Source organism: Hemitrygon akajei, chromosome 8 (genome assembly GCF_048418815.1).
Source record: "Hemitrygon akajei chromosome 8, sHemAka1.3, whole genome shotgun sequence".
NCBI classification, from domain to species: Eukaryota; Metazoa; Chordata; class Chondrichthyes; order Myliobatiformes; family Dasyatidae; genus Hemitrygon; species Hemitrygon akajei.
Genome location: NC_133131.1, coordinates 176,682,264 through 176,697,437, shown reverse-complemented (window position 1 = coordinate 176,697,437; position 15,174 = coordinate 176,682,264). Strand labels below are relative to the sequence as shown.

The 15,174-nt window shown below is 45.1% G+C and overlaps 1 protein-coding gene across 3 annotated transcripts in view; it reads left to right on the top strand.

The window, feature by feature from the left end:
* Positions 1 to 628: 628 nt before the first annotated feature.
* Positions 629 to 15,174, top strand: part of ppp1r16a (protein phosphatase 1, regulatory subunit 16A) — a 123,029-nt gene continuing 108,483 nt past the window's right edge. The window contains exons 1-2 of one of the 3 annotated variants that reach the window (XM_073055184.1): positions 646 to 687; positions 6,328 to 6,436. The gene's annotated coding sequence lies outside the window, so the exon portion shown is untranslated. Of the gene's footprint in view, positions 688 to 6,327; positions 6,437 to 8,963; positions 9,093 to 15,174 lie in introns of those variants that run through there. The other 2 variants (XM_073055183.1, XM_073055185.1) reach the window with 2 other exon arrangements.

The window sequence follows — 15,174 nt, the reverse complement described above, 5'->3', positions numbered from 1 at the left end:
CTGTGCAGCTACTTTGAGCGTCCTATGGACTCAGACCCCAAGATCCCTCTGATCCTCCACATTGCCAAGAGTCTTACCATTGATACTATATTCTACCATCATACTTGACCTACCAAAATGAACCACTTCATATTTAGCTGGGTTGAACTCCATCTGTCACTTCTCAACATTTTCTGTGTTGCTTGGATTTCCAGCATCTGCATATTTTGTCTTGTTTCTATTGGAACAGTTACCTTTTGTTTATCAACTGTTTTATAAAATAATATACGTTTAGAACAAAGAACATGTCGATCTGAGAAACACAAAATAAAATATCCAGGAGGGAATAAAGAGTTGAGCGACAGTTTTGTGAAGCTGTTGCTAGGCGACGTTGGCGGGGTCAGAGTTGAAGGATTAAACCCCCCCCTCCCCCCCCCCCCCACCCAGCCGTCGTCCGGGTGTAAGATGTAAGGAGTTAGGGTAGAAACTAATTCGTACAGAGCAGCCGAGGTCCGGCACTGAAATCAAGTGGGAGAGCAGAGGCAGGAGGAAGGTCCAGGCAAGATGGCGGCGGTTGCTAGGCAACGGGCGGAGGCGCGGCTCAGGCAAGATGGCGGCGGTTGCTGGGCAACGGGCGGAGGCGCAGCCCCGGGGTGGAGTGCGCAGGCGCGGATCGCCGGCGTTGAGCCCGGGTACCGAGGCGAGGCGGTGAGTATCCGGAACGGGGGCGACGTGGAGCTGGGAGGGATGAGGGGGAGAGGGCGGGGAGCGAGGAAAGAGAGCGGGGTGTCCGGGGCTGGGAGGGCGAGTGGAGCGGTTCGGGGCCAGGGAACGGGCTCTGGGTTCCGGTCGCTGGGCCCTGGGACGCGGATCCACCGAGATCGCGCTGTCTTCAAGCAGCCGCTGCAGTTGGAGTCAGGGTTTCTCTTTGGTCTTCACTTTGGCAATTTCGGGGGATTGATGTTTATTTTAGTTTGGGGCAGATGTGCTGGGGTCGAGGTGTAGCGGCCTAAGCCGAGGGCAAAATTCGGAGATGTGGGCGAGGTTCAAGGTGCAAAGGTTAGAGATCGGGCAGGGGTCGGAGGTGAGGACAAGGGTTGGAGTCGGGGCAGGGGTCAAGGTGCAAACGGAATTGAGCACAGGGTCTGAAGTCCCGGAACAAAGTCAAGTGGGATTCAAGTGTGAGGGTTGAGTTCGGGGGTTGTGGTTCAAGGGTCAGACTCAAAGAGCAAGGGTCATTTGAAGGGTCGGTGTCGGGGAGCAGAGGTGAGGTTGCTGAGTTGGGTACGGGGTTAGTGTACAGTAGGTTTAGGACCAGCGTTGAGCTGTCATCATCAATATGTCTTTAATACTTTAACGATGCCTGTAATCTTAGTGCCTGACGTGTACTGAAACTGAGTCATTAAATGTTATTAACACAATTGGCAACAAGCTTTAATTTTCAAAGTGTATGTTGTTTTTAATGGCTCCATCATCGCTAGAAATGCCGTGGTCTTAAAAGCTCTAGAAACCCCTCCCTAAACCTCCCCTTCTCTTCACCTTTCCTCCTCATAAAACTCACTGTGAGCCCAACTGTGTTTCCCTGCGGTTGACTTGTCAAAACTTCTGTGGAAGGCTTTGGAATGATTCATTGCATGAATGTGTTACACAACTGCATTGTTGGTATAAAGATAAGGCATCTTTCAGCAAGATATCCATGCCTATGAGTCGAGATTTATCTGAGGATCTGAGGGTTGTCATAATCACCTGATTGCACTGTGCTGCTTTCGTCCTTGGTATTGTACTGTTCGCATTACTGTGCAGACTATTCATTAAATGTCTCTGCTACCCTGTTTACTAGAATTGTGAGGAGACTTACTTTCCTTTGGACTAGGAGACGAAGACTAGTACAGCACAGGACAGGCCCTTCAGCCCACAACGTTGTGCCAAACCAGTTAAATTAGTAATCAAATGGCCAACTAAACTAATCTCTTCAGCCTGCACAGTGTCCATATCCCTCCATTTTCCTCACATTCATGTGCCTGTCTAAACTTTCGCATTGTATCTGCCTCGACCACCACACCTGGCAGCACAGTCCAGGCACCCATCACTCTCTGTGAGAAGAAAGAAGCTTGCCCCTCACATCTCCTTTGAAATGACCCTCTCTCACCTGAAATGCATGCCCCCTGGTGTTAGATTTTTTTTGTATATTTTATATATTTCAATTTCAGGAGATGATGGGCAGTGGAAAAAGATTGGGAAGAGTCTGTTATAATAAACAGTTCTTTAGTACAAGAAGATGGATTCAACCTCGTAGCTACCTTGTTATGACATTGCACGTTATTGTCTGCCTGCACTGCACTCCCTCTGTTGCTGTTACACTTCAATCTGCACTCTATTACTTATTAGAGATACAGCATGGTAACGGGCCCTGTGGTCTTGTTGAGTCTGTGCTGCCTAACTACACCCATTGTGACCAATGACCCTACTAACCAGTATGTCTTTGGACTGTGGGAGGAAACCCACATGGTGACGAGGTGAACGCACAAGCTCCTTGCCGACAGCAGTAGGAATTGACCCCAGATCACTGGTGCTCTAGTCACTTTGTGCTCACCACTAAGCTACAGTGCGCTCTATTGTTATAATTTTACCCATGAACCTGAAAAAAACATCTAAATCTGAGCTGAGACTCCACAGAGGCTGCAGCTTGGATGTGTCATTGTGAGCATCCATATGACGCTGGAGGGTATCAGTCCAGGGGCTACGGAAATGGCAACAGTGCTGGGCTTTTAACGGTTAACACTTATTCAATAGAGTGACCACAAGGAATTCAGATTGAGATTCGGTCTGGGCATGACAGCTCAGTTTTGTCAGTGTCTGTGTTGTCTGTTTCACATTCAGTCACTTTATGCATTTGCTCAGTTTTCAATGTGAAACTCTTTACTTTGTGTGTTTTTTCTCATTGGCTGTGCTTTTATCTTACTTGCACACTCTCTCTATGTGACCTCGTCTGTGACACTTCCACACTTCCTGTTACCTGCAATCATTTGCATCATGGGAGGATTTGCCACATCAATAGCATTTTTGGCTTTATGCACCATTCATGGCATTTTGTGCATTTCATTTTCTAACCTCCTTTCCTATAGTGCTGCAGTCTCTGACGATATTGTAGTGGTCATGCCCGTCCCTTAATGTATCAGAAAGTCCATCTGTAAAGTCACAGTACTGGGAAAGTTTGTGCAGTTCTACAATGTATTCAGAAATGCTTTTGTCTTTTGGTTCCTTTTGTAAAATCTAAATCTCTCAGCTATTGCCAGTGGTTTAGGGCTCAAGTGATTTTGTAAAATTGTAACAATTTTGTTGAACATCTTGATTGCTGGCTTTTCAGGGGTTACTGAGACTTGCACCCATTAAGCTAAGAAGTTGAGGGGTTTTCTTTTGCTCCTCAGTGTTGTTCACGTTACAAAAGAGTTCTACCCTCTTGATATATGACACCCAGCCTTCATTAGCGCTATTGAATTTGTCAACTTTCCTGACTGAACCCATTGCCACATTATTTTCACTTTAAATTCATTGTTGTGTCTTTCACTGTGTGCTACGCACTGTAATCACACCTTTGTTAGTGTCCGTGATGGCTTTCTTGTGCTGTTTAACTCTCACTGTTTTGTCCCATTGTAATTGTCGTGATATTTTCTGGCATTCAGGTTCATACTCGTCGCCAATTTGTTGTGTCTGTGCAGAACTACATATCAGTGAAATAAAAACACATGTGGGAGATGGCTTTAACTGGTGTATTCACATTGCAGCACGAGAGAGAGAGAATGGTGTGCATGTGCAGACAACAGATATATGTAGTATTACGGCACTAGGGGGGTCATTGCTCTAAAAATAGATCCATAGTCCTTTCCAGGTAGGACTAAAGAGAATCCCAAGGCATCCTGTACATACATCAAGAAGATAGGTTCGAACCACTCAAGGATAAAGGGAGGCAGATGATGTGGGTGAGTTCCTAATTGAAAACGTTGTGTTGGTGTTGACAAGGTAAAGGGTTTAGAGCAGGGGTTCCCTACCTGTGATCCACAGGCCCCTCAGTTAATGGTAGGGGCCCATGGCCTAACAAAGTTTGGTAACCCCGGTGTAGAAGATAGTGATGTCATCACTGATAATAAAATACAATAGCTAAAATAACTGGGTCCAGAACACACACACTCTTCCGAGTGCACTGGAGAACGGCATGGCCCATCATCCGTACTGTTCAGAAAGCTGCTGTTTTTATACTGAGTTGGCTTATCAGTTACAGATACCGATTAGTGTAAATTGTATACGTTTCAATTCCTTACTTGTGACACCAATCGACATTCAAAATAGAGATGCTAGAAGTCATTGGAACTGATGACACTTAAGTTAGTAAAGCAAGTGTCCCTTAGTTGTTAGATGTATTTCACGTTTTTCCATTATTCCTAATGCGTCTGTCTCCGGCACCCTCTACTGTGTAAAGGGAAGCTATCTTCTAGGTTGATTATGCACTGCCACAGTCATTCTTACCTATCTGTCTGAGTAAGCAAGGTTAGCTCTGGCAGTCTCATTTCAAAAGGTCTCCTTAGTGTGGATTTGACTACACACTGCCATGGTCATTATCACCTGGATGCTGTCTTTAACCTTGCCTCACTGTAACTTCCACAGTGAGCCAAATAGAGGAGAGTGCAATACGCTGGGCTGGGCTGGGCATTTTGAGATTAGGAGCAAGATGGTATTAGGACTCTTGACAACTTTAGGTTCAGATTTGTCACACATACATCAAAGCTACAGTGACATACGTTGTTTGCGTTAACAACCAACACACCTGAGGATGTGCTGGGGGCAGCCCGTAAGCATCAGCACACTTTCTGATGCTGACTTAACATTAGCTATTGACGTTGAGGTGAGTAAGTCCTTTGGGCCTGATGGGATGTACAATAGAGAGGTGAAGAAGAGATTTCTGGGCCCTGACCAAGCTCTTTGTATTTTTACTAGCCACAGGTGTGATGTTGGAGGACTGGCAAGTTCCTTTGTTCAGGAATGGAAATAAGGGTAACCCTGGGAATTACAGATCCGTGAGCCTCACATGGTAGGGAAACGAATGCAGAGCATCCTTAGGGATAGGATTAATCAGCATTTGGAGTCTACTTGGGGTCAGTGTGCCCTATATGTGCTAGGTCGAAGATGCTAGGTGGAGAGTATACTGACTGGGTTGCATCATGGCCTTGTATGGAAACACCAATGCCCTTGAACGGAAAAGACCAGAAGTAAGGGATATGGCTTAGTCCATCATGGATAAAGCCCTCCCCACCGTTGAGCACATCTGCATGAGGCATTGTCACAGGAAAGCAGGATCCAGCATCAAGAACACCCACCACCCAGGACCTGCTCTCTTCTGGCTGCTGCCATCCGGAGGAAGGTACAGGAGCCTCAGGACTCGCACCACCAGGTTCAGGAACAGTTATTGCCCCCACAACCATCAGGAAGATCGTGTGGATAGTCAAAGGCTTTTTCCCAGGGCTGAGATGGCTAACACAAGAGGACACAGGTTTAAGCTGCTGGGGAGTAGGTACAGAGGAGATGTCAGGGGTAAGTTTTTTACACAGAGAGTGGTGAGTGCGTGGAATGGGCTGCCAGCAACGGTGGTGGAGGCGGATACGATAAGGTCTTTTAAGAGACTTTTGGATAGGTACATGGAGCTTAGAAAAATAGAGGGCTATGGGTAAGCCTAGTAATTTCTAAGGTAGGGATGTGTTCGGCACAACTTTGTGGGCCGAAGGGCCTGTATTGTGCTGTAGGCTTTCTTTGTTTCTATAACTTCACTCACCTCAACACTGAACTGTTCCCACAACCTATGTACTCACTTTTAAGGATGCTACAATTTGTGTTTCCAATTAATTGCTTATTTATTATATTTTTTCTCTTAGCATTTGCAGTTTGTTGTCTTTTGCTGAGTAATCACTTGTCCGTCCTGTTGTGTGTGATCTTTCATTGATTCTGTTCTGTTTCTTCGTATGTACCGTGAATGCCTGCAAGAAAATGAATCTCAGAGTAGTATATGGTTATAATAAATTAACTTTGAGTAATCTGGACATGCTTTTCAAGAAGGTAAAGCAATGGATTTTTATACGTGGATTTTAGTAAGGCATTTAACAAAGTCTTACATGGTAGGCTTGTCCAAAAAATTAGGGTGCATGGGATCCACAGTGACTTGAGTGATTGCATCCTAAACTGGTTTGCCCATAAAAGTCAGAGGTAGTGTTCAAGGGGACTTGTTCTGACTGGAGGTCTATGACTAGTGGGGTTCCAAATGGGGTCTGTTCTGTAACTTCTGTTTTTGTCTGTCCACAGCCTCTTTCTTCTTGCTGCTAAAATGCGATCAAACTCAGGATGGAGGAGCAAAACCTCAAATTTCCAACCTCCAACCTGACAGAATGAACATCAATTTCTCTAATTTCTGGTAATTTCTCCCCCCTCTCTTTCCCTTCCCCATTCTGGTTCCCCTCTAATCCTTTCTCCCATGTTCCACTCTCCTATCCTATCAGATTCCCTCTTCAGCCTTTACCTCTTCCACCGATTACCTCCCAGATTTTTACATTGTCCCTTCCTACCTGCTCTCCATCGACCTACACCTGGTCTCATCTATCACCTGTCAGCTTGTACTCCTTCCCTTCCCCACCTTCTTATTCTGGCTACTGCCCCTTTCCTTTCCAGTCCTGATGAAGGGTCTTAGCCCAAAATGTTGACTGTTTATTCTCCTCCATAGATGCTGTCTGATATGATGTGGTAGTTAGGTCATGAAAATGTAGATTTTGAGTACTGTTCAATAACCTTATAAGAATGGGATAGAAGCTGTCCTTGAGCCTGGTCAGATGTGCTTTCAGGGTTTTGTATCTTCTGCCTGATGGGAGAAGAGAGAATGTCTCGAGTGTGTTGGGTCTTTAATTACACTGGCTGCTTTACTGAGGCAGTGAGAGGTATAGACAGAGCCCATGGTGGGGGGGAGGCTGGTTTCCTTGACATGTTGAACTGTGTCCACAACACTCTATTGTTTTTTTGTGGTCTTGGGTAGAGCAATTGCCATACCAATCGTGATGTGTCTGGGTAGGATGCTTTCTGTGGAGCGTTTGTATAAAAGAAAATTAGTGAGGGTAAGAGGTGACTTACCAAATTCTGTAGCCTCCTGATGAAGTAGAGGAGTTGATGAGCTTTTTTTGGACCAGGACAGGCTGTTGATGATGTTTACTCTGAGGACCATGAAACTCTGAACTCTCTTGACTGCAGTACCATTGATGAAGACAGGAGCATTGTGCACTGCATCCTACCCCTTCCTGTAATCTATGATCAGCCCTTTTACTTTGCTGTCACTGAGGGAAAGACTTTTGAGAGAACTGCTGACAAAACTCAGAAAATCTGCAGAAGCTGAAACAAAACCAGAGGTGCCAGAAACACTCAACTGGTCAGGCAGCCTCTGACGTGGGGTCTCTGATCTGAAACTTGACTGTGTCTCTCTTTCCACAGAGGCTGCCTGACTTGGTGAGTGACTTGGTGCAGCACAGAAACAGGCCCTTCACCCATCTAGTCCATGCTGAACTATTATTCTGCTTATTCCTATGACCTACACCTGGACCATAGCCCTCCACACCTCTACCGTCCATGTACTTATTCAAACTTCTCTTAAATGTTGAAATCAAATCTGCATCCATCACTTTCACTGGAAGCTTATTCCACACTCTCCCCACCCTCTAAATGAAGTTCTCCCTCATGTACCCCTTTAACATTTCACCTTTCACCCTTAACCCATGACCTTTAGTTCTAGTCTCACTCAACGTCAGTGGAGAAAGGCTGATTGCACTTACCCTATCTGTACCCGTCATAATTTTGTATCTGAGGTCTCTGTCACTAAGAGCTGACCATGGATATTGCGTCCGAACTGTCGAGATACGCAAGCCTGGGCAGTACGATACGGAGAGCCAGCTGTTGCCCATGGAGCAAGCTCCCCCTCTCCACACAGCTGATAAGCCCAAAGGAACGGCAGAGGCCGATACAGTTTGGTACCAGCCACGTCTCAGGAGTTGCCAGTCAACATTGAACTCTATGTAGGACTACCTCAGGGACTCCAGCTCTAGATTATTCCTCGGGGTTTACTCCCGAAGCCTTCCCCATGAGTTGGTATATCCGCAAGGCAATGAAGGTTTGAGATCAGAGTTTTCTTTCTCCTAGATAGGCTGCCTACCACGGCTGACGAGCCCCATCTGCCAAAGACGATTAGTTTTAAAGCAGCAGTAATCTGCCTTTGCCCCTTCCCCAGCAGTAGGAACGATTCTGCTCGGCTTAGTAGCTAAGCCACACGTAAAGTCCAAGAGCTAGTTGTGGTTGTCAGAGGCACAGCCATTGGGAGCATTTAATATGTATTAGGAGCTTGTCCTCATTACCACTCCTGGCTGTAACTCCTGTTTGGTATACTTCCATCAAATCTCGCCTCATTCTCCTATGCTCCAGGAAATAAAGTCCTAACCTATTCAATCTTTCCTTATAAATCAGGTTCTTAAGACCTGGCAACATCCCATTAAATCTTCTCTGCACTCGTTCAATCTTACATCTTTCCTGAAGGTAGGTGACCAAAACTGCACACAGTACTTCAAATTAGCCTTCATCAATATCTTTTACAACTTCAACATAACATTCCACTGTTCTTCAGTGCTCTTCTGTTCCTTGTGTAAGTCCTACTAAAGTACATACTTTGTTGGCTTTTAATTCCCTCTGCCATTTTTCAAGTGTTCCGAGCGCTTGCTGTTTGTATTTCAGATTGCTGGCATTTTTAAAATTTTTGCCATTCAGAGTGGCAAGTTTTCCCAGAGGCCTTGTGGTTTTATGTCCTGTGATGATTTAACTGAATGTTAGTGTAGAGCCTGTGAACCTGTAGGAACTGACTTTAAATTGAGTCATAAAGTGCTGTAGGCTGAATGATAACAAACAGAGCCACACCTTCCTATTCTGGCATTGTTCAGAACTGTAGACACCCAAGGAATCGGGACATGCAATCTGTTCAGAGAGCGGTGGTATATTCTCCTTCCTGAAAGCAGAGCTCATCCACCAGCCCCATCGCCTTCCAGGTAGGTGGCTCATTAAATCCTGTTTTGTCGGGGGGATGAAGGAGGTGTTTTCACTACACAGCAAGGTTTCACAGCATTGCTGAGCTTTCTTAGTGTGTGTTTTGGAGATACTTGTGTTTAATGCCAATCTGATAGTGAATCTAGACAAAGGAGCAAGGAGACTTGCCTAAGTCCTGTCACTCCTCCTGGAGCTCACCAGAGTCACCTACCCTGGGCCAGTCTTTCACGTTGTCTCCAGGGGTAGCCCAGCTTTGAGGATCCTTCCTCTCTCATGGTTGAGGTTTTTGGAGCTTCTGTTGGCATTTCTGCAGCTCTGGGTTGTTACCAGGGTGGGTTATGTCCTGTGATAATTTAACTGAAGGTTAGTGCAGGGCTTGTGAATCTGTGTGAGGTTCATGTCCAACTCCCCTCCTTTCACAGCTGGGCTTGGGACCATTCATGGCAGAGATGCAAGGAGACAGGTACATGGAAAGATTGTTGGCAAGTTCTCCCGGTGTTCTCAGCAAACCTCACTGGGGAAAAGACAAGCCACAATCACATTACTGTCTGCCAGATCTTGCTGTGGGCACTCTCAATTTGGTCAGATTCACAGTTGTGACTGCAATTTCAAAGCCCTTCATTGTCTGCAAAGGGCTTTGAGATCCCTCGAGTTGATACATATGAAGAAATGCAGTAAGCCCTCAGTTGCTGATAGCAAAGAGGTGATATTGAGGCTTTATAAGGCATTGAGCAGATTGTGTTTGGAGTATTCTGAGCAGTTTTAGGCCCCATATTGAAGAAAGGATATGCTGGTATTGGAGAGGGCCCAGAGGAGCTTCAAGACAATAATCCCATGGATGAAAGGGTAACTGTATGAGGAGTGTTTGATGGCTCTGGGCCTGTACTCACTGGAGCTCAGAAAATGTGTTGGGGGGGGGGGGGGCAGGAATCTCATTGAAACCTACTGAATATTGAAAGACCTAGATAGAGTGAATATGGAGAAGATAGTCTAGGATCAGAGGGTACAGTTTCAGAATAGAAGGATGCCCCTTTAGAACAGAGATGAGGAGGAATTTCTTTAGCCCAATTCCTTGCCACAGAAGGCTGTGGTGGTCCAGTCATTTAAGACAGAGGTTGATAGGTTCTTGACTAGTCTGGGCATGAAGGGTTATGGGGAGAAGGCAGGAGAATGGAAATGGATCAGCCATGATGAAATGGCAGAACATACTTGATGGGCTGAATGGCCTATTTCTGCTCCTATGTCTTTGGTCTTATACTGTGGATTGTGCAGACAAGAGGCTGTGGAGCAGTACCGGGCCATGAGGAAATGGTATGATTTGGCGGTATGAAGCGATATGAGTCACTGCTTTTTGAACACAAGCACACACAACCGACGGTATTTGAAACCTGTTTGTACCAAGCACAGTGTAGTGTTTAACGGCCACACAAGTGCACACAACTGACATTAGTTGGAACCTGTTCGGCAACAGTGTCCTGTCCCAATTAAGCAGCATAGTGTCTCAAATAAATGAAGAGAATCCAGGGTATTTTCTCAATTAGATTTTGTTCTTTGAAAGTTGTCCTAAATAAGCGGCTGCCCCAATTAACCATAATCCACTGTATGTGCTAAAAGAGAACAAACATCATGAGGTGGTATTGATGGGTTCATTATCTGTTGAGAAATCTGATGAAATTGGATGGGTATCTGAAGGTATCCCAGTCGGCCAACTCTTCCTAGGATAGGAAGAAAAATGGAATTGTTTGGAACCAGCTGTGGAAAAATATGGTGCCTCATCTTTTGTCTCTGGAGACTGGAGTGTTCTTACATAATGAGCAAATCTGAGATGTAGCCACTGTTTATGTGTAGACACATGAGCCATGTTTGCATTACATTCATTACTGAGTTATCGGGTGAACCAGTGCACTGGTTTGCTGTTGTGTCTCCGGACGGAGAATCCTGATGCTGTCGATAATCCACGCACATAACCAGGGTTATCTGTCAGACAACACGAGTGAATCTGCAGATGCTGGAAATAAATAAAAACACCAAATGCTGGCAGAACTCAGCAGGCCAGACGGCATCTATGGGAGGAGGTAGTGACGACGTTTCAGGCCAAAACCCTTCATCAGGAGGGGTTCTGATGAAGGGTTTCGGCCCGAAACATTGTCACTACCTCCTCCCATAGATGCTGTCTGGCCTGCTGAGTTCTGCCAGCATTTTGTGTTATCTGTCAGATGTTCAGTCGTATCCACACACACACACGGTAGCTGTGCTGCATTAGTCTGGTTTATATAAATTGTTAGTATTCAGTATTTGCTTTCAGTCATTAACATCAAGGATGTTGTTATTGGAAATATCTAATGCAGTCTTGATAATATTCACAATCTGGAAATTAAATCCAGTGTGTGTTCACTCCCAATGGTGTGGGCCAGATTACAGCTTCATCTCCCTTTCAGTAGGCAGTGGTTGTGTTTCTCCAAACTGCTTTTCAGGGACCAACTCCATCCTAGAGGGCCTTGAGTCTCAACTGTGGACCACTGTATAAGGTACACCTGTTTATTAATGCAAATCTCTAATCAGCCAATCCCGTGGCAGCAACTCAATACGTAAAAGCATGCAGACATGGTCAAGAGATTCTTTTGTTGTTCAGAACAAGCATTAGAATGGGGAGGAAATGTGATCTCAGTGACATTGACTGTGGTATGATTGTTGGTGCCAGATGTGGTTCAAAGTTTGAAAGTAACATTTATTATAGAAGTATGTGTGCAACTCTGAGATTCGTCTCCTTGCAAGCAGCCACAGAACCCGCTAAAAGAAAACATCAAACATCTAACATGCAAAAAAAAAGAACAAATTGTACAAACAGCAAAAAGTGAGTGAATTACACACGGAAAATTAAACATCAAACCGTAGAGTCCCCGAAATGGTTCAGGGGCCACAGACACTGAGTCAGTTCAGTTTAGTGCTGTGTCGATGATTGAAGGCCTCAGTCGCAGAGCCAGTTCTGCACCAAGCACCTTGATCAAATCATGTAAATAGTGGAAAAAGAATAATCAGAAACACATAGAGTATGTACCACAGAATCCTCCAAAAACGAGTCCACAACTGCAGAGCACTGAGGGCAATAAACATCAAAGTGCAGGGCACTCACCAAAAGAAAAGGGTCCCACAGCCAGATGCTGTGCCAAAGTGATCAAACCTGCACCTTCCTCTGGCAGCTGCAAGAGGGAAACCAGTCAAACGCAGCAGGCAGGTTGAACACCTGCTCGTCTTCAACTCTCGTTCTTGTCGATTTCAATCTTGCTCAACGTTTTAATTGGTGAGGAGTAGAATTGCTGGGGAGCAGGCGACAGAGCCACTGGACTTATCCAGCCCAGGAAAGAGGAGTTGAGGTACGATCCTGCCAATGTATTAAAACTGAAGAAGTGGAAGGATAAAGTTCAAGCAGATTACATGAGCAGGACAAAATGGAGCTGAATCTGTCCCCACTGATGTGTTCAACTCCTCTGAAATAGTCCAGAGTTCATACAGTTGGGAGTTATCTGTGAATTAGTGTTAAAATTCATTTGGGTCCAGGAGTGTGAGACCATAAGATGTAGGAGTAGAATTAGGCCATTTGGCCCATCGAGTCTGCACCACCATTTCATAATGGCCGATCCATTTTCCCTCTCAGCCCCAGTCTCCTGCCTTCTCCCTGTATCCCTTCATGCCCTGACCAATCAAGAATCTATCAACCTCTAGAAGTGTATGTTCTCTATTCACTGCCTCTTTTCGATACCTAGAGCTTCCGATGCCCACTAGCAGCTCATGTAATGCTATGTTATTAGATTTTTTTCTCATAAGGAGTGTGGCGACCATGGAAGAAAGGGAAGGGGGAGGAGCACCAGAGGGAGGCGAGAGGAGGAAACGGGAATGAGGGAATGGCAAAGGGGCAACCAGCAGAAGTTCGAGAAACCGATGCCTGTGTCATCAGGCCGGAAGCCACCCAGACGAAATACAAGGCAAGGAAGTTAGGGGCATGCCTGTGCCTCCTTTGCGCTCCACATAAGTAGCCCAGGCATTAGAGCTGGTTGTCACTTCCCCTTTCTACCGTGCACTGCACAGCTCAGCTTTGTACATGCAGACTAGATGGAGGAGAGTATTGTCATACATCGGTATAAACTGTTCTTTATTAACTGCCAATTTCAAAATCAAAATCTGAAGATCTCTTACAAAGGAGGATGAGAGCTGACAATAGAAATGTACAAAATGATAAGAGGCATAGATAGAGTGAACAGACAGAGACATTTTCCCAGGATGACAGTGGCTGATATGAGGGTTCATAATTTTAAGGTGATAGGAGGAAAGTAAAGATGATTGAGAGATTTAAGAAACTGAATGATAGAAAAAAAAATGGAGTGCTATGTGTGAGTGAAGGGTTATCTTAGAGTAGGTTAAAAGGTTGGCACATTGTCGACCGAAGGGCCTGTACTGTGCTGTTGTGCTCTATGATGGTGATTCTTGTCTAAAATAGTTTTGGATCTTTCTCCTTGCCTAGAGTTTTCCTCCTAAACCAAGTGGGTAATGTGGTAGGAGCTGTGTATTGCATTTTAATAGGTTCAGTATGCATGTTTGTGTCTGACACTGATAATCATCACTAATTCACTACCACAAAGGGGTTTGTTCTTTTGTTCACTCCCAATATCACCTGTCACCTGGAATCAGAATTACCTCTGTTAGGTGCCTTTGAGTAAAAGAAACAAATTGGAGTGCAGGGGCCATGGCACAAGATCGGAAAAAGCTGCAGAAAGTTGTAAACTCAGCCAGCTCCATCATGGGCACTAACCTCCCCAGCATCCAGGAAATCTTCAAAAGGCAATGCCTCAAAAAGGCTTCATCCATCATTAAGGACCCCTGTCACCCAGGACATGCCCTCTTCTCATTGCTACCAGTAAGGGGAGTACAGGAGCCTGAAGACACACACCTAACGATTTAGGAACAGCTACTTCCCCTCTGCCATCAGATTTCTGAATAGACAATGAACCCTCGGATACATTTTCCCCGCTCTTTTTGCACTACTTATTTAATTTAATTTTAAATATGTTTCTTATTGTAATTTATAGTTTATTATTATTATGTATTTCAGCATGCTGCAGCTGCAAAACAACAAATTTCATAATATGTACCTGTGATATTAAAACTGATTCTGATGGTGAAAGCACACAGATCATGGTGTGGCAAGTATAGTGAATCTGCTGCATGGTCGAGAAGACTTTGCCCTTCACATGTAAGAACGGGCAGAACTGCACACCTCATTTCACAGTCAGTTGAGTTTGTTGTCATCTGCACAAGTGTGGGGCCAATATGCAAAACACAATACCAACAGCAACACACAGCACAAGGCACATACAAGATACATTGGGAGCGTGGGTACACTCTAAACAACTTGCTTTTGGGCAAGCTTTTAATGTCCCTGTCTTTCTACTGCTAACTCTGAAGCAAGTAGGGTCGAAGTGCATGGGCCGGGTTTAAATACCTACCCTGCTGTCTGTGTTAGTCACCCCAATGACAAGAAGATGTCCCCTTGTATGGTAAGTAGCCATGTGATGGGAAAGAGACCTGCTCTGTTGTTTGTGTTCTACTGAGCAGGGTGGGTATGCTATTTTGGCGCTGGAAGTGGCTTGTGTTGGTTGTTGATGCAGACGATACATTTCACTGTATGTTTCAATGTGGAAGTGATAACTAAATGAATCAGAATCAGAGTCAGCTCTACGAGTGAGGATAGCTTTCAATGGGGCCAGTTCCATGTCTCCCAACAGATTCTTCAGTAGTGTTGTTGTGCTGATCAACTTCACCTATCACTTTCTAGTTTGTCCTCCTCCTCCTCACCCCCATCTTTTTATTCTGTCATCTTCCCTCTTATTTTCCAATCCTGATGAAGGGTCTCAGACTGAAACGTCGACTGTTTATTCCTCTCTGTGTATGCTGCCTGACTTGCTGAGTTCTTCCGGTATTTTGTGTGTGTTGTTCTGGATTTCCAACATCTTCAGAATCTCATGTTTACTTCTTCATGTTCCATGTCATTAATGGTACACGCATTCCCTAGCTGCCTTGGGTATCAGA